Genomic DNA, 20257 nt, shown 5'->3' on the forward strand with positions numbered 1-20257 from the left:
TAGAGAATGATGGGAAGAAAGAGAAATAGAAATGGGTTGAGTCAGGAGAGTTTAAAAATGGAGAGGAAACACCAAAAGCAGGGAGAGAGGGAATGTGAAGGGGAAGAGGAAACGACTTTTGGGTTGGATTGCCGCTGTAGACAGTGTTAATTGATTTCATTACTTGCCCAGTGCACCCACTATGGTTTTTTTTTAAATGAATACTTAGTTGGACAACAAATGCTGCAATTATAAACTAGAAATTATTTTTAGAAATTGCCTGTATCGTACAGCAGCCGCAGCAGAGTCCCAGCACAGAGCAGGAGACAAATTTCACCTATAATGTGACAAGAGAGTTGACCGACGTGGACAGTGGTGTCAAACCAGAAAGCAAAAGCACCCATTTGTCAGTATTTTGTGGCTGCTCTTCCTTGTTCCATTACTCCCACTGTCCCCCCACTTTGCTCCTCACTTTTTTTCTTTTAAAATGTCTGGTGTAACCTGTAACAGGTTACCAGTTTATTAACTAGTGAGAAAATTTCTTCACCCTGGGATCCCTACTTTTGGATTTAGGGCAATACCGGTTAACAGTTGATTGGTCATTGTTCCAAAATTGGTCCTAGATTACACTGAGACACATCCGCCAATGGTTAATTTAAAGTTTTGCCTCTGATAGTATCTGAACTGTAGGACCAAATCTCACAATGTGAGTGCTGCTACGACTCACATCTAACCAACCAATCAGAGTATGACATGAAATGACTCAGAATAATTGGCTGCTGGAACATTGTTAAAGCTCCGCTTTATAGGTTGAAGAAAAAAAAACTGTGTTAGTGCTCTGGCTACAGCTTGAATGACAGATGACGTGCCTCTACTCACATTTATATCCGTCTACATCATACCGCTCCGACATACCTCAAAATAGATGTCATACACTCTGACAAAGATCCAGACAAAGATTTTATTGGACCTGTCTCACACAGTGTGACATGCAGTGAACGTGAATGATCGCTGTCCACACAGGGTGTGTAGTATGACCGACAGAATAAAAGATAGGAATCAGATAATTGATATTTGGAGACAAAAAGGAGGACAGAATAACTGAGAGTAGGAGGAACAGAGAAAAAACTGAATTAAAGACGGGACAGGAGTGCAAACAGCAGAGTATGAGAGATGAAGGAAAGGACGGAGAGGAGGTGTGTATGACAGCAAGATGGGAGACGAAGGAGACAGATGAATTCAGAGAGAATAACATGGAAGGAGGGCTGCAGGGGGAAAATGGGGCTAGAGACATCTGAAAGCAGTGAGAAAGAGAAGGGGATGGAGGATGAGAGTTGAGTGATAGAGCCAGGGAAATCAGATGGGTTCTGGGTAAGTCGGTGTTGAGCTTTTCCCGCGTAGGCGTCGGGTGTTGCGGTGTCTTGTCAACGCCCAAGGCTAGTGGGAGGAAAAGGAGGAGGTGGAGGAGGACAAACAAACAGGGACGAATTGATTCTGCAACACACAGAAATCTCCAGACATCTCCTAACCAAGTTTGCTTTCTACCACATTCATTTTTTTCCATTTTCCCATCCAACTTGCCTTCATCCATTCCCTCATACGCTCTTTGTGGCTTTGAATTGCTTCTCCCTGAAACTCTATGGATCTCTCTCACAGGCAAGAGCTAAGCCCCAGGTTTTGATCAAGACTGGAAACTTTCTTTTTCCACTGAGTGAGAAATATCTTTGATGGTGGAACAGTAGCTTTCAATAGCCCTGTGTCAGGCATCATTTGTTAACAATTATTTTGGTGTTTCTTTGGGCTACTTAAGCCAAGTGCTTATGCGAAAATTATCTCATCATGTTAAAACATGCTGTTTCACTCTGGCTGAGAGTGAAACTGCGCCCTGTCGACTCAAATTAATATTTATTGATTAGCTGGGGGGAATTTTTTCTTAAAGGAAATGCCTCATCAAAACAACAGAGTAAACCAGAAAACTGTGTAATGCAATTAACTGTAGAGCTACAAATTGCTTTATATGAAGCAACAAATTAAAACTAACAATAATAAAAGGAAATGGAAAACCTTGGAAGTATATAGAATACATTAAACTGGACCAGATTAGAAATAAATGAAGTAAAACATAATAAGAAATCAAGAGGAAATGTGCATTAGATCAAGTAAACACATTTATTGATATCAGGATAAGGGCTGATATAAATATACATATATATATCGAGAGATTTTAATTAAGATAACACTGACTCAACCAGTCTTATTTTTCTCAGGCAGGCTGTTCCAGAGCTTTGGGACCCTCTGATTTAAGTAGGTGTAGCAGCAGGTGAATGCTTCATCCGTAACACTGGACTCTTTCAGGATGACTGAGCCCCCTCTCCACCACTAAGATAAAGACACAAGGATTTCACAATTCATGTAACCTCAGGCTCACCCTCTGTAAGCCACAAATTTAACCTCAGGATAAGAGAGGTTTGACACTTTGAACGGGGGTTACAACAGCTTTGTACCCATGACACAGTAAACCTGCTGTGAAGAAAGGTTAACACTACCTGTATGGTGCCAGCTGTACAGATGTAGTGCTGAGAAAATATTACGAACACTGAATCAGCACAGGTCATGTACTGTTCAGCAGAGTAGTGAGAAGCCAGTGACACTGTGGTGCTGTATGTTAATCATGGTGTGTTACAATCCAGGGTTAAAGATTTGCTTGATTCAAGCATGAAAAGCTTTTTAGTTTCCTGATGTGTTACAGGACTCCTGAAGTCCTCAATCAATTACTTGACTTTAGTGAATAATCCTTGACTTTGGGACAGATTGACCAGTGCTGCTTTAATGTGCTCACAGGCCGTCTTCACAACATCTTTACTTATCATAGCAGGAGAAGCACAGGTGTCACTAATAACATTAATGATTGCTCCTTTCTTTTCAAGTGTGTTTTATAGTTGGACCCAGATGCCACCAGTTGTAATTCAGGCATTATTAATTTTATTATTTGCACTTGTGCTTGTCAAGTTAAAATGTTTGCTGTTAAAAAATGGCTACTGAAGACCTTGTTAACACAGCTACAGTTAGCCCCTTGTACTGTAAGTAGTCAGTTGTCTGCTTGTTTTCCTGCAACTCATTTCATACTCGTATGTAGCAAACCAAAAATAGCTAAACAGAAAACAAAAAAGTTAAAGTAAATTAAAATAATCTCAATAGAAGTCTGAAAAGAATGGAATAATTGATTATGCCTTTGAAAAATATTGTAAGTTTCCTCAAAAAGTGTTGAAGTGCTCCATATTTTGAAATCTTGGTATTAATATTGCAAACAAATGAGCCCACGTTTGAAATAGAAATCTCAATTTTACAGCAGTGTGTTATTGTGCTGCTGTTTCTCATTCTAAACAGATTCTCTGTTAATCCTGTTAGTGCTTGTTGAATAGAATATGTAATTTCTTTCTCAGTCATATGAAAGGTTTATGCATTTTAACAGACAGACATCTGCCTCCTTATGTGGAATTAATTTCAAATGGGTGAGACAGCTGTTGTGGTGTTTCAGCCAGAGACTAAATGTGCAATTTTCAACCTCCAGCCAACTGAATGACCAATCAAATACATTTCCAAATGCATGCCACATGGAGTAAAATGTAGTATAAAGACTGCCGTTCTTTGTAGTGATGAACGTGTGTGTTTGGCTCAGATTATACCTTCTAGACCTGAAATTATTAACCAGTGCTTTTAAACTAGAATTTAATCTGAATCAAGCCTAGTTTTAAGGCAAGTAATAAAAGGAAACATTCATATTAAGTACAGAATAATTAGCTTCTGCTCCTCTAAGAAATAAACCTCTTTATTTCCAGGGTGCCTCACTTTAGAGTTAATCAAATGTATGAGGGAAGTTGTAGTCCCACCTCCTGCAGCTACAATGCTAAACTCATCTGAGGCGCTGCAGTCTGCACTCTTTTATTTATACGAATTTAAATATTTCTAACCGCAAGCGCTCACTTCTCTTGGAAACATGCAGAGCTTGCAGCGCCGACGGGAATGTGCAACAGTCATTAACCCTGAAAACAAGAGGAAGACCTCAGAGGTATAAAGAGAAGCTCCCAGTGGACAGTCAGCCTTAAAGACGCAGATAACAGTTGACAGAGGGAGAAGATATCTGATGGTTTTCAGAAACAGAAAGAACATCGACTCAGAAGTGATAAAGAGACATGCACATTATGCAGATTATGGTAAGATATAATACAAGGGATATGCCTCGGAAAGCCGAGAGATGCAAAGAGGAGATGGGAGACAGAGAGGGAGAAGCATGGATGCAGACTAAATTAGTTTGTGAGAAGATAAAAATGTTGAGCTGTGAGAAGAGAGGGCAGGTAGAAATTAAATCACTTGGTTGTGTGAAGCGATCTGTATTTTGCACAGAGGGAAGATGAGAAACACAGGAGGAGAGAAAGAGACGGAGAAGAAATGCGGTAGGTAAAGGTGAGATTAGTTTTGGATGTGATAATGCAGATATGCATGTTACACTGAGAAATTTAATCCAGCAGATAGGAAGGGAAACAGATCACACATACAGAGCCAATTAGCTGGAGGTGGCTAAGACTATGTCAGGCTTGTGCAGAATAATGCTGGTGTATAAGCATGTTTTAGCTTTTTGAGGAAGGTGTAGACGGTTTAAAATTAGAGAAAGAAAGGACTGGAAAGAGTAGGGTGAGGAGTGAGGGCAGAAATGTAGTGGGTTGAGGTGAGATTGAAATGCAGGGATGCGATGAAAGAGTGAGCTGGGTGGTGAATACAGAGAAAGAAGGGACTAAATTATGTTTGGCAAGATAAGTTGGAAAGTATAAAGAAGGTATAGAAGGGACAGAAATAAAGAATTGACTGGAATGAAGGGGGTTTGGTGTTAGCACCAACAAGGGAGTTGGGAGTGAGCTTACAGTTGTTCTCGAATGCTAAGACACGTTCCTTTTTGTGCTCCATTTCACAAAATGTTAAACACAAATCCATAACAGCGCACTCATACAACAAGCTTTCAAAAAGATTTCATGACAGTTTGTTACACACTGGAGGGGTCAATTCAAAACACTGCTACTAAAATGTTTAAGTTTTTAGAGAAATAATTTGGAACTTTGTGAAATCACAGGGCTGACTATCCAGATAACTCTGTCAGGAACAGCTTGTTGAGAGAAATTCAAAACAGTACTGTAATTTACAGTATACATCTTACAGTGGAGGAGGTAGTATTTCTGTTTGCTGCTGACTTTTGCAATGTCACACTGACAAAACATCAAGGAAGAGTCCATGCAGAGTAAAATACCCAATTTCCTGAAGGTTTAATTCCATAAATAGCAAATGTAGAGATTACTCAGCATCAGCATCAGCATCAGCATCAGCGCTCTCTTCATGGCTCTCTTCAGGCCATCAGGGAAAAATGGGGAAAAATACCCCTGTGTTCCTTTATCCAGCCCTGGATAGACTCCACAGACACATCACTACAGGCGTAGTGTTGCGTAGTGTAGTCGGAAATGCTGACGCTGTCAATTCACTGGAGGACCACCTGGTCTTCAACTGTCCGAGTTTGAATCTCCCTCAGACGGACGGCATTACTGTTACTGTCAGTCACTATATTCACCAGGGTGGCCTCAGCTGTGAGAAGTTTCTGCCTTCCTCCAACAGATGGCCGCCTCTCAATTACTGACCTTTGGTCATGCATCACTGTGGTAAAAACTACAGTGAGGGAGGAGATTCAGTCTATATGCACTACAACATCACGTGTATTACAGTAACAACAAGGCAAATTACCTGTCTTTCCTTTTGAAATTACAGACAATAGATTCAGCCATGCAACAGCTTAGGTTTGGTTGTACTGGCTGTCCAGCTTCTCTCATAGTCCTCCATGTATGAGCACATGATGAACTAGGGTGGCATGAAGTTACAATTACTGTTGTCTTGCAAATTTGGCATTGCACACATGTTCACATTGTATGCATCATTCTGTCATATTGTCTTTGGATATGCCTCATGGCCCTGTTTATTGACCTGTGCAGTGCTGATTAGTGTGATAACAATTTTGAGGCTTCGTGTTTACACCTGGAGAAAGTGTAGTATTTGAGTTTAGGTTGTGATGACTTGAGTTAATTATATTGAGAGCATGTGTTTTGAGCATTTACTGATATATATATATATATTTGTGTGTGTGTGTGTGTGTGTGTGTGTATGACAACTGACCGGACAATCTGCAAAACTGTTGCGTATTCTCCCAGTGGTGCACACTTTGGCAGTCTGTGATAAAGTGAAAAATGTTCAGTTTAATAAACATATGCCCAATGGCAGAGCTGTGCCATAAAATCAGAGCTAATTATTAAGCTAATCTGACTAATTATATACTTAGCAACTTACAACTCCCACGTGAAGCCAAAAAAAGATGTTTTGAAGCTTTGTATTAAGTGTTGGACTAATAGTTTTCTGCAAGACAGAGGCAACAGGACTCACATTTCATTTATTAATTTATTTGTTAATTTTAAGACAAATCCAATTAACCAAAACTGTAAAAAACTAAACATAAGTCATTTAAGAATTAAGGACTAAATGGAGGAGTTAATTAATCAGCCTTCCACTGATAGCATGTATTATATACATAGCTTTTACACAGCCAGTTATTGTAAAATTAATCACAACACAGTAGCAAATAATAAGACTATTACAATGTACTGAGTGGAGAACGGAATAATTTAAAGTTAGCACATTTGCAGAGAAAAAAGAACAAAAGAAAGACAAATGACAACTCAATTAGTTTGGGAATGATAAGACACAATGTGAGGATTGAGAAATTCACAGTGGGCGGATGTCAGTGACAAGCTCTCGGGTGATAAGACAGCGCCAGTATTTCAGAAAAAACAGACGAGTGAGGTCTTGGAAGGTGGAGGAAAGATCGCTTTTCAAAGTGTAAAAAAACATCATGGTATGTGAAGATATATCATGCAAGAGATGAAGTTAGGCAAAAAGAGCCATTTCAAAAGACAGTTTGAGGACAGAATGAAACGGAGAGGAATGAGAGATGAGTTTTGTGGGTAAAACCAGGCTGGTTTGGTGAGAGTGTGAGGAGGGAAAGACAGAAAGAAGTCTCAGTGACATTAATTTTAGAGGTCATTTATTGAATGAGTGTGTGTGTTGTGTGTAAGAATGAGACCAAATTAGTTGATGAAAGGGTAAGAGAGAATGAGGTTTGCATGTGTGTATGCGTGTGTGTGTGTGTGTGTGTGTGTATGTGTATGTATAAGAGTGGTAGACTAAATTACTTTAGGGAAATTAAAAAATAGTCAGGTGTTGGCTGTGTGTGTGTGTGTGTGTGTGTGTGTGTGTGTGTGTGTGTGTGTGTGTGTGTGATAGAGCAAGCATGCAGGACACGCAGGGAGAATAAATGACTTTGTGGAGTGAAAAATAAAAAACATTACGTGGTGTAAACAGCCAGAGCTTTTGGGATGAGGTTTGGAACGAGCACAGATTGTGTAGGAGGAGACAATAAAGGAAATGGAGACATCTAAATACATAATAGACATAATTTGGAAATGTGCATGTTATATGTAAAAATGCACCGCAGGGAACATGATTTGCTGAGTTGAGTGGGATAAATGCATTAAACAGTGTGAGAGGAAGGAGAAAAGAGTCTTAAATTAGTTTTGGGGAGATAAGTTGGCGAGCATGGGGAGAGGGAAGGGGAGGAAAAATTGTACAAGTACCTCAGGCCCCTCTGCGGTGTTTGTGGGAGATACGGATGTCATGTGAAGAATTAAAAGTGAATGCTGTGTCTGTTATCACAGTGTACTTGTGGTATTTTGGCGCCAGTGGATACTTGTACATTTACACGGTCTTCCAAGTATTACATATACAGTATTTTGGATGTTCTTGATGCGGAGCTGCAGACTTGTTGCTGGTGGAATCATAAATAGCACGTGTCACTCAAGAGCGGTAATGTTTTCGAACATGAAAGGTATAATGCAAGTACAGAGACACAGAAACTAGGACTGACGGATGGATGGATGAATGGATGAATGAATGGATGGACTGACTGTATCTGCAAGTATCTGCATTGGGTGCAAGTTTATTTTGTGGGCAATAATGAATATTTTCCAGCAGATAATAAATTCACTGAAGGAGGAGGTGAAGCATACATGCAAATTTTTTGTCCTACACATTCGAAAAACATTCTTGCTTCCGCTTGGCGCACCCTCCTGAGACATTTCTATCAGTGCATGTGGAATACCTACTATTTTTGTATCAAGAAAAATCCAAATGTTGTTTATTTCACAAATTCATGTTTCCTTGCATGTTCCAATTGAATGATTGTGTTTGCTGAAATATTACTGTGCAGTATAGACATGAAGTTGGATTGTGTGATCAGCATTGCTTGCTTCTTCATTTAAATCTACCCAGTGAGGGTTGTTTTAATCATTGCCGTAACATTATCAGGTAAGTGCAAAGTTTCTCATTTATATGCTTTACTCACATGTGTGTGAATTGACCTGGATATGAAGCATCCATAGTGTAAAATAATACAGCGTTAGCTTCTAAAGAAAAAATATGGAGCCCACTCTGCTCCTTTTCTCTTTTCTCTTCTTGTAAAGTTCAGGCGTAACGCTGAGGCTACATGCATGTAAGGGAAACACTGTTTTTATTGAGATTACTGATTTTAACTGTTTGTTGAGATTTACATACAGAGTGAATATCTGTTTAAGCTGAACATTGAACATTGGGTACATTGGATGTTTCAAGTTAGGAAATAGTAGAAAAAAAGTTCACCCTCAGTTGTAAAAAAAAACCTAACAAAAAAATGTGAAAAAGGAGGAATAGAAAATGAGAGAAAGAGAAATGCAATATGACAGTCAAAAGAATTTAAAAGAAAAGGCTGCAGGGTGAAGCTAAAGCTAAAGAGACTTGAAAATAAATGTGGGTGGTGAATTCTTATCAATATCTAGGATCTGATCTTCAGAAAAAATCCAAAAAAAGGCGAAAGAGGTTTGTGAAGGAGGTCGAGGCAGATGAAAGTAGAAATGGGGTGAAAAAGCACATCAAGAAATATGAAGGAGAGAGCAAAAGGGAAAAGAGGCAGGAGATTGAAAAAAGTGTAGAGAGGCTTTGAAGCAGATAGGCGTGTATGGAAGGGAAATACAGCGAAAATGAAACAGAAACAGGTATGTAGAAATGAAAGTTAGCAGAGACATGATAGGGAAGAGGAAGGAAAGTGACCAGAGGAATATGTTAGAGAAATGACAGAAGGCCAAAACAAAAGATGATAACTTAAGATGACTTGTAAAGAGAAAATAACTAAAAGTGGAGTACTATAACAGGGAAGCAGTGGGAGAGGAGTGGATGGAGAAAAAAGCAAAGGAGAAAAGATAGAAAATGTGAAGAAGTATGAATGGACGAGTGGATAATACAGAAAAATAAAACAAAGACGCCTAAAGGAAGAAGAGAGGAGATGTTAGTGATGTTAGTGGGAAGAGGAGAAGTGAGACTGTTTGAGGGAGAAAGTGTAAGAAGTTCAAATAAAAGTTAATACGTAAAGAACTAACAAATATAAATACATTTACTGTATCAGGCTCAAATGTTTCCAGATAGAGTCTTTGAATACTTTAAAGTTCTTTGTATATTAATCGATTCCTTTACCATATATATGTATATATATATATATATATATATGTATATATGTACAGTACAGGCCAAAAGTTTGGACACACCTTCTCATTCAATGCGTTTTCTTTATTTTCATGACTATTTACATTGTAGATTCTCACTGAAGGCATCAAAACTATGAATGAACACATGTGGAGTTATGTACTTAACAAAAAAAGGTGAAATAACTGAAAACATGTTTTATATTCTAGTTTCTTCAAAATAGCCACCCTTTGCTCTGATTACTGCTTTGCACACACTTGGCATTCTCTCAATGAGCTTCAAGAGGTAGTCACCTGAAATGGTTTTCCAACAGTCTTGAAGGAGTTCCCAGAGGTGTTTAGCACTTGTTGGCCCCTTTGCCTTCACTCTGCGGTCCAGCTCACCCCAAACCATCTCGATTGGGTTCAGGTCCGGTGACTGTGGAGGCCAGGTCATCTGCCGCAGCACTCCATCACTCTCCTTCTTGGTCAAATAGCCCTTACACAGCCTGGAGGTGTGTTTGGGGTCATTGTCCTGTTGAAAAATAAATGATCGTCCAACTAAACGCAAACCGGATGGGATGGCATGTCGCTGCAGGATGCTGTGGTAGCCATGCTGGTTCAGTGTGCCTTCAATTTTGAATAAATCCCCAACAGTGTCACCAGCAAAACACCCCCACACCATCACACCTCCTCCTCCATGCTTCACAGTGGGAACCAGGCATGTGGAATCCATCCGTTCGCCTTTTCTGCGTCTCACAAAGACACGGTGGTTGGAACCAAAGATCTCAAATTTGGACTCATCAGACCAAAGCACAGATTTCCACTGGTCTAATGTCCATTCCTTGTGTTTCTTGGCCCAAACAAATCTCTTCTGCTTGTTGCCTCTCCTTAGCAGTGGTTTCCTAGCAGCTATTTGACCATGAAGGCCTGATTCGCGCAGTCTCCTCTTAACAGTTGTTCTAGAGATGGGTCTGCTGCTAGAACTCTGTGTGGCATTCATCTGGTCTCTGATCTGAGCTGCTGTTAACTTGCGATTTCTGAGGCTGGTGACTCGGATGAACTTATCCTCAGAAGCAGAGGTGACTCTTGGTCTTCCTTTCCTGGGTCGGTCCTCATGTGTGCCAGTTTCGTTGTAGCGCTTGATGGTTTTGCGACTCCACTTGGGGACACATTTAAAGTTTTTGCAATTTTCCGGACTGACTGACCTTCATTTCTTAAAGTAATGATGGCCACTGGTTTTTCTTTAGTTAGCTGATTGGTTCTTGCCATAATATGAATTTTAACAGTTGTCCAATAGGGCTGTCGGCTGTGTATTAACCTGACTTCTGCACAACACAACTGATGGTCCCAACCCCATTGATAAAGCAAGAAATTCCACTAATTAACCCTGATAAGGCACACCTGTGAAGTGGAAACCATTTCAGGTGACTAGCTCTTGAAGCTCATGGAGAGAATGCCAAGAGTGTGCAAAGCAGTAATCAGAGCAAAGGGTGGCTATTTTGAAGAAACTAGAATATAAAACATGTTTTCAGTTATTTCACTTTTTTTGTTAAGTACATAACTCCACATGTGTTCATTCATAGTTTTGATGCCTTCAGTGAGAATCTACAATGTAAATAGTCATGAAAATAAAGAAAACGCATTGAATGAGAAGGTGTGTCCAAACTTTTGGCCTGAACTGTACATATATATATATATATATATATATATATATGTGTGTGTGTGTGTGTGTGTGTGTGTGTGTGTAATATATATCTCAATTCTCTCTTGAAATCCACATGAACTGCTCTTCATATCAGCATAAATTAGATCCAACGTCCAGCACTTATTTAAAGAGAAATTACATGGTTTGCCTGTTACTCCTCTTTATTTCCTTTTTCCAAAACAGGAGTTGACAGGAGTTGAGTTTCCATTAAACAAAATTATGACTGGTTTGTTAACTGCATGCTAAACTATGGCCAGATTCCCTCCTAAGTTACTATAATACAAGTTGCTGACAAGCATTGTAGCATTTAAAAGACTACTTTTGAAATAAAGTCTGGCACAGTGCTCACTTCACATATGACTGGGCCACATTACATCACTTTCAGCAGACTTCACAGAGAACATGGAGGGCAAAACATTATTACTGATCTGTTTTAAAGGCTCTCTTCCTAAGCTTGAAAAGTTTTTGTCCCATACAGCAAACATCTCACGATCCACTAGCTACATGTCCTCTGAATATGCTGTGAAAAAGTCTGGTCTCTATAGGCAGCCCAGGCGCGGTGCCCAGAGAGGCAGTTAGAGCTACAGGCTACAGTGAGGCTAAAAGGCAAGCTAGCTCCGTTGTGTTTGATAACATTGTTGAACGTAAACAGAAGTGAAGTGTTTTTGTTGCCATTTGCGGAGCCTGGGCTGCCTACAGAGACCGGACTTTTTCACAGCATATTCAGAGGACATGTAGCTAGCGGATCATGAGGAGATGTTTGCTGTATTTGAAAAAAACTTTTCAAGCTTAGGAAGACTTAGAGATCCTTTAACCAATATTCTCTGTCTAGCTCGGCTAAAATCACAAAAACACAGGGTCACAGCATGTTAGCGTTAGGGTTGGTTCCGAACCCCAGTACTGAACACACGACAGCGCATACACCACTCAAGCTCGTAGTCTACCTTTAGATAGATAACGATGGCGGAGAGAGCCAAGCGGTCAAAAGTGTACGTATTCCTGTCAAATACAGCGGCCATAGTGCTCCGCGGCACAAGGTAATGGCTTACCGGCGATGGAGAAGCCTGCATGACTGTCCAGAAGTACCTGAACAGCCGAGGTATATGACGTGTCAGAGGGGAAACGAGCCGTTCACGTTACTCTTTGTGGCAGATAACGGTCCGCAAACCTCACCGCACTTTAGGCACTGTTCATTACTTATGAAGGGACTGTCAGGGGAGGAGGGTGGCTGGTTGATTTTTATTTTATTTATTTATTTTATTTTGATCCCCCCCTATGTTAATCACTTATTGATGCTGTTTTTGAAGTATGTATAAGTCAATAAGTAATTTATTCCATTGAAATATCATTGATGTGTTATAGAAAAGTGATTTATCTTTTTATAAATGACAAAAGGCAAATCTGCCTCATTTTTGCTGTGGTATTGTGATACTACTCTGAACGGTGATACTTTAACTGGTATCATACCGTGGGTCCCAATTTTGGTACCATGACAACATTTATTATTTTATGTATTTTACATTTCAAGTTGTAAAAAGTAAAATGTTTTGTTAAAAAACTATTTTGTTGCATAATGAGAATGGAGAAATAAAGTAATTTATGTTCTTAATTTGTTTTTTTCTTCCTCAAAAAGTATCGATAAGAGTACCGTTAAAATACCGGATCGATAAGCGGTATCGATAAGAGTAGTAGTACTGTTAAAATCTTAATGATAAGATTTAGCCTACAGACGTTATCTTTACTTCACCTGTTGGGTTAACTTAGCAGATTAGATGACAGGCACTTGCCTGTCCCACTGTCATTACAGACATGTTAACTAACCACAGACACTTTGCTTGTTCATCGGTTCACAGTGGTGCGCTGCTGCAGTTAACTGTGATGTGCCACTGCAGAGTGAACACAGGGGAAACCCAGGAGTGGATATTTGGTGTTATTTTTGGCATTAAAACTCTAGCTCACTTGGTAGTCCTTCCAGCAGCATGGGTTTGATTTCAATCAAGGGGAAATCACTGATAATCTAATTTGTGTACTTTCACTATCTCCATCAAATGGAGTGGTGTCATGATTCCCCTTTTAATTTTCAGAATAGTAACAGCAGTCGTTTTATTTTGTCTCTCTGTGCAATGCTAAGCTGTAGTGTCACCTGTCTGTCAAATCATGTGGGTGGGACTATGATGTCTTTCTCTTACTTACTGTACATTCTGTAAGTGCCAGAAAAACTGCTACTACAGATTGAGTATTTAGACCAGCACATGGAAAAGCTCTTATAGGATATGGCTTGGATTGTGTCAAATTAACTGATGACAGAGTCGCAAAATACAGCATTTATTAATATGAAAATGTCACAGAGATTTCTGACTCATTACACTTCTCATTATGCTTCTACATATAGCTCAAAATTAGCAGAGCGCTTGAAGGCTTTTTCTTGTGTGGGTGTACAAGCACCGAAAAAAGGGAGCAAGACCTAAAGAGGCAAGACAAGGAAGGAGGAAGGAGAAGCAACTGGGAGTGTATTGGCCTCTAGGGATGTACCATGTGTTGTGGTGGAGGAGGGGGGGCGATAGGGTAGGCGGTTGGGCGGAGCGAACTAAGATGCCGGGGGGTGGTTTAAGAATACTGGCTTTGATGAATAAAACATCCGCGTGAATGAAGGGGTGGTGTGAATGCATTAAGCCAGGCATAGAGGAAGGAAGGAAAAAAAAGAAATGTCAAGATATGGAAAGAGAGGAAGAGGAGAGGGGAAAGGAACAGTAAAACATAGAGCGTTTTATATATAGAGATGTAAGGTGGAGGGAAGTTAGAAAAGGAAGGAAGGAACGAGGAGCTAGGGGAGGATGATGGAGGGATAGGAAGCGGGGAATTGAAACGGCACTCTGCTTTTAAACAGTAAAGTGTAGGCGGAAAGAGTCAGAAGTTTTCAGACTTAAAGGGAGGTTTAAAGTCTTTGTTGCGTGGGTGTGTGTTGTGGATTATATATATGTAAGTGGATATGTCTTTGTAGAGGTGTCCGTGATGAAAATTTAGATATAAAAAACCCTATAACAAATAAAAGTCCAGCAATCTACATTTGACTGAAAGCAGAAGTATTTCTAGCAAAATATACTAAAGCATCAAAAGTTAAAGTAGTCATTATGTGTAATGGTCTTTTTAAAAATGTTATTATACACAGCTCAATAGGGTATTATCACTGATCAGCATGTAACCTGCATGTTGAGTAGCTTGTAGCTTGTTGAATTATATATATTCACTGTTTGCAGCCTCTCAAATGTGAGGGGTAACGGCTCATTGTTTTATGTCATTGTGAAATTAATTTTTGGGCTTTGCTTCACAAAAGAATCAATGTGAAGATGTCTCAATTTTGGAACCTCAGATGACAGAAGATTGTTTTTTTTTTTTTTTTTTTTAACTCCTTTATGACATTTTCTAAACTAAACGATCCATAAAGTCGTTCAAGTACCTCGAAATTGCACTCAAGTGCAGTTCAGTTATGCTTAACATACTTGTTACTTTCCACCAGTGGGATGTGTGCATGATGAGCTGAGGTGTTTGTGTACCGGTGTGTGTGCCTCTTTGTTGGACTGTGTCGATGCATTCATCAGTAGCTTGTGTGTCTGGGTGTGTCTGTCTCCATTCTGGTGAGTTCATTAAAAACCATGTGGGTGTGTACACAAAGTGCTTTGGTATGTATGTGTGAAGAATTTTAAAGTGCTATCTCGCTATCGGACACTCACCATTTGTTTAGTAATCGCTTGACCTTTGTGTCCATGTGAGTCCGAACGCTGAGCAGAATGAGGAAGTACACACTAAAGGAGACTCTATTTGTGTGTGGGCGTGTGTTTCCTATCACTGCTGATCAGTGTAAGTGCCTCAGTAAAGTGGGCGCCTTCACATTGTCTGGGCAAAAGATGCGAATAAAAAGACTATGGTTGAGTCAGTCTGAGATCACGTCTGCTCTGTTTTACTTCCTCTAATTAGTGTGTGTGTGTGTGTGTGTGTGTGTGTGTGTGTGTGTGTGTTATTTTTGATACTGTACGTGTGCATGCATAGGTGTGTTTTTGTTTATCTGTCTGTCTTCCCTCCTCAATTTATTTCCTGCCAGTCTGTCAAGTGAGTATGCATAATAAACCAGCATGTGTATTTGGAGGTGTGTGTTTGTGTGTGTGTTTAAGTCTCACCTCCCGCATAATTCATGAGTATTAATGTCTATTGATTTATTTTAATATTAATGAGAAGGTCTGCATGGGTGAATAGATGCAACAGACAAAGGCTGGGAAATTGTGCTCTGTGTGTGTGTGTGTGTGTGTGTATGTTTCCCTTTTTAATTGGTTCCCTGTTGTGTGCACTTACATAGAGGTATATGTTTAATGTGAGAAGGGAGAGAGGAAAAGAGAAAGCTAAACAAGGCCAGACAGATGTGATAATTTCTGTGTCCTTGGGCTATTGTTATCTGAGCAGGATGTGTGACCGGGTGTCTTGCTGTGTGTCCTCAGGGTGATATAGTGGTATGAGAGAGTGCGTTTGTCAGACAATAACTGGCAGATATCAGCTGCCCGGCGGCAGGAGCAGAGAAATGGTGTGGTGAAATGGAGTGATGAGAAGTAGGATGGACAAATGCATAAACTGTTATTGTTAGGGGTGTAACGGTACATGTATTTGTCCCGAACCATTTGGTACAGGACGTGCGGTTCAGTACATGGCATATGTTCTGTTCACCCTGTCACCCAAATAGTCCAAATATTCTATTTGTATGTACTGCTCTCACATGTGGAGCAGAAATACTGGAGCACAAGTTTTCTTTGGGGAGTTTTTGACAGTGTGCTGAGTTAGTCAAGCTTGTGTTCAAATGTCTGCTGATGTTGTTCAACTAAAGCCCGGCGTATCTGTGGAAACCGTAGACTATAAAAATAATGGATGTAGCTACTGTGACATCACCCATTGAAGCCGTGAGCATTTCGGCCATCGCCATCTTTGATTTTTGGAGCCAGAAGTGACCAGATTTAGCCGAGAGGCTGGTGCTGTGGAGGAGCGAGAGGTGTACAGTATCTGACTGAGAAGCCAAGGACACTATTAGCAGATAGCCTGTCACGCAAAGCACCCCGCCCTTAATTATGCTTAACTTTAAGCCTTAATGAAGTGGAAACAGGTGAGCCTTATAAAAATTCACCCCTCTACAGATGTCGTGAACGAAGGAAATTAGTTATAGACCAAAACCGTGTTTATTTCTGCTGTAAACTTTATAATTTTAACATTCGGATCTATGGGGATTGACTCGCTCTTGGAGCTAGTCTCAAGTTGCAATTAAAAAAGGCACTTCTGTGTTGGCTTCACTTTTTAGCCCTGGAGGTTGTTGCTTGGTGGAAAAACTTCATACATTCCATTTACGACGGCGTCACCTGAATGTGTCAATCAGCAGAATGAGACAAAAACTGACTGGGAGGCAAGTTCCTCTTCCCACAGCATTCAGGCAGCCTCCCACTGCGGATTCAGACCATGCCAAAGTAATTGATGCTATGAAGCTATGCTGTCGCTGCTTATATGCAGCCAAACTCACAATAAGGTTACTGTAACTTACATCAGAGAGAATACCAAGTTAAAGTATATGGTCAAAGTACTTAGACCTGCTACAATGTAGCATCCAGAATGAATCAATTATTAATCACGATCACGGTTTTGGCTTCGCACAATTAAATGAACATGATCGACTGCGATATTTATGTTTAAAATGCGTGCACCGCCCATAAAAAAAACTCTGCTGCTCACCAAATCAAATGCTTCCTAAACTAACCGCCGGCCTCCACTTTTGATTAGCTGTCAGGCCACTACAGGTGCACCCTCTAGCGGCAGCCTGCGGAAAACTCTCCTTACTTTTGCGACTGCAGAGGGGAAAAACAAAAATCATTCGTTAACGTTACCGCACTGTTTTTGTTAATCCTTGACCATGTCCAGCAATCAACTCAGATATTCATAACAGCATCGCTTCAGCGCATCACTGTACCATCACCGATTAATATCGACACAACCATAAAAAGAGAGAGAAAAAAGGAATAGATTACTGTAGAAATGGGGAATAGATCAATGGAAGTGTTCTCGAGCGAATCAGTTATCAGAAAGGAGATAAGGAGGTATTTAAAGTTTAGAAATGTATGGAAGTTTGGCAGAAATCAAGCACATAAAATGAAAGCACTGAGCAATCAGTAAGTACAGATTCAGAGTGTGCAGGGACACACTTGTGAGCGCAGAATGGGGAGTAAAATAAAAGGATCTTTTGCTCGCTATCTTCAAAGCCGAGCCCTTTGAGTCTTAGCAATGTGTATCTCTCACATGGAGGAGGATAGATGGACTGTAACTCAGGCACTTTAGACCTTTGAATCTTGTACAAGCTCTAAATGTTTGACCGCTTAATGCATCACACTGTGAGCTTCAGTTTGGGTTGTACGTGTCACACATAGTCAGTATCAGTATATGAGTAAGCATGCGTGTGACTTGTGCATTTATGTGTGTGGTCCTGACTTGCCCCCAGGTGTGTGTGCATGGCTGTGTGTGTCCATGTCTTGTACATGTCAGATAATATTTGTGTCCCAACAATCATGAGGAAAGGTGAAGGCTTCTATTGACTTACAACAGCAGTGCTGTACGTCATCTTTGTGTGTGGTTGTTTACTACTGTGTGTGTGTGTGTGTGTGGCTGTTAAGATGTGAGGACCCTGCCAGTGGGTACTTTGGCATCTAAAAGCAGCACAAACAAGTGCCAACAGAGACATCTACATGATAAAACCCAACAGCCTCGAGGGCAGGGGCAATGATCTGTGTGTGCCTATGTGTGTGTGTGTGTGTGTGTGTGTGTGTGTGTGAAAGAGAGAGAGAAGAAGGGCAGTAGGAGAGAGAGAGATTGAATGTGTTTTTGTCTTTGTTTTAGAAAGAAAAAATCCGTGTTGTATCTATTATTAATGTGCACGCATTTTTGTTTGTTTATTTGTTATCTTCGTATGTGTGCCTGTGTGTGTGTGTGTGTGTGTGTGTGTGTGTGCTGTCAGCAGGTTCTAAAATGAGTCCATAAGGAGCCATCTGTCTTAAGGCTAGTTTCAAACCTTGTCTGCTGTTTATATGGAGGGCACTGGGTGTGGGTGTTTTTGTGTGCAGCTGCTAAATGTCAGACAATGTGTGTGTCCAAATGCGCTCAAGGAAAGGTGAAAACCAAAAAGGAAAGGAGTGAACGTCTACTCCTACATACCTTTTTCATGTGGGTGATTGTGTATATATGTGTGTGTGTATTTATATGTGTTGTGTGGGTGTTTCTGCCTCTTGAGACACTTCAGACTGGCGCTTGTTTGACTGGCAGCCAAATCTGTGTTTATTCTCGTCTGCAGATTTGTTTGTGTTGTTTTTTTTTTGTTTTCCACACACTTCTGAAACAACAGAATCGCAGTCAGCAGGAATTCTTTCCCCACTTTTTCTCCTGCATACATGCACCTCTAAATACTGTACACCAAGTCTTTTATCGCTGTCGCCTCTAATTTTGTTGTAATTTATATTGTGTGTTATTCTGGGGGATTATAAAGGTTAGTCCTCTACAACAGTTGCTTTCACTCCTGTTCCTCAGGAATCAGCACCCTGCTGCTACCACCGTTTAATCAAGTGCTAATTTACATCTAAAGTGTCTGGTGAATGCAGTTCACTGCCTGAAAGAAAGCGATCAGGAGTCTGTTGAGCTGTTGACGTGGAACAAGAACCACAGCTTGAAAGTCTGGGGCCATTTCAACACCCTAATGTTAAGTATCCTTCTTCAGAACCTATAGAAGGTTTCAAGTGACACAACAACCTTTACTGAGCGCATTGATGGTCCAGTGAATAGCTGATTGCATTATTGAATGTATGACTTACATTTTAAAATAGCTGAAAAGGCACGGTCAGCTTCTTTGTTGTTTATATGTAGTTATATATGCATTGCCTATTTTTCATAATGCTCTTTTTAGAAACAAAGGAACAGCTCATTTTACCTAAGGTTTGTTCTTTTAGGATCTTTCAGGGTTTAACCCAACTGTCATACTGATTCAGCAGTTCACAGTTAAATTCAACTATTTTCAGTTCAGTCAGGAGAGAATATTTAGAGAAGAAAATGTTTAATACAGAATATGAGTGTACAGATTAACAGATTTGTGCTGATTAAGATTTAACAAAAGTCTTTGGCTCTTAGACACCAGAGGGAGATATTTTTTGGTCAATTGACATCTGAGTGGCAGCAAGAGAAATCCCACAATGGAGTCCAGACACTGGTGGTGGCTGATGACTCGGAGGCTGCTGACTGCTGAGAGGCATGTGGCTGATGAATCCATAAAGACGAGGTTGTGATGTGGAGGTGGAGGGTGCGCAAGACAGCAGCAAGCCAGACCTTCAGCAGAGAAAGAACCATATTTAAAATGAGAAGAAGTAAGATGATAGGCTGACAGAGAAGGTGTGTTGATTGTGAATCAGCCGATGACTCAATGGACAGACGGAGACAATGACACCAAGAGATAGAGTGAGCATGCGTGCAAGGAGTGAATGGCAGGATGAGAAAGAAAACTTCCAGCCTGAGCATGAAAAGTATCGTCTTCCTGACTGAACTTTTGGTAGAGCTTTATTAGGGCTGAGATGGTATGGATTTTTTCTTACCACAGGGAAAAAGCAACACATCACCACAGTTTGGTAGTTAACCATATCCTGACTGTGCTGCATTTTTATAAACTGATAATCTGGAAACATCTCTTGCTCACCTCCTGGCAACATCCCACTCGCTATCCTCTCTCGCTAGTACGAGCCCAGCAGTCATCATGCTTTTAATTTATTTCATTTGTGACATTCATCTCGGCCACGATGGAGATTGAAACATGGACATGACAGTAGGTGTATGTTTGATGCTTTAGTTTGGCAGTAGCATTGTTTTTTGTGAAGGCAGT

General features: G+C 40.3%; 1 protein-coding gene across 2 annotated transcripts in view; it reads left to right on the plus strand.

Annotated features, from left to right (window-relative positions):
* Positions 1–20257, plus strand: part of celsr3 (cadherin, EGF LAG seven-pass G-type receptor 3) — a 142638-nt gene that overhangs the window by 40703 nt on the left and 81678 nt on the right. The gene's annotated exons all lie outside the window — the stretch shown is intronic.

Source organism: Epinephelus fuscoguttatus, linkage group LG7 (genome assembly GCF_011397635.1).
Source record: "Epinephelus fuscoguttatus linkage group LG7, E.fuscoguttatus.final_Chr_v1".
Taxonomy (NCBI): Eukaryota; Metazoa; Chordata; class Actinopteri; order Perciformes; family Serranidae; genus Epinephelus; species Epinephelus fuscoguttatus.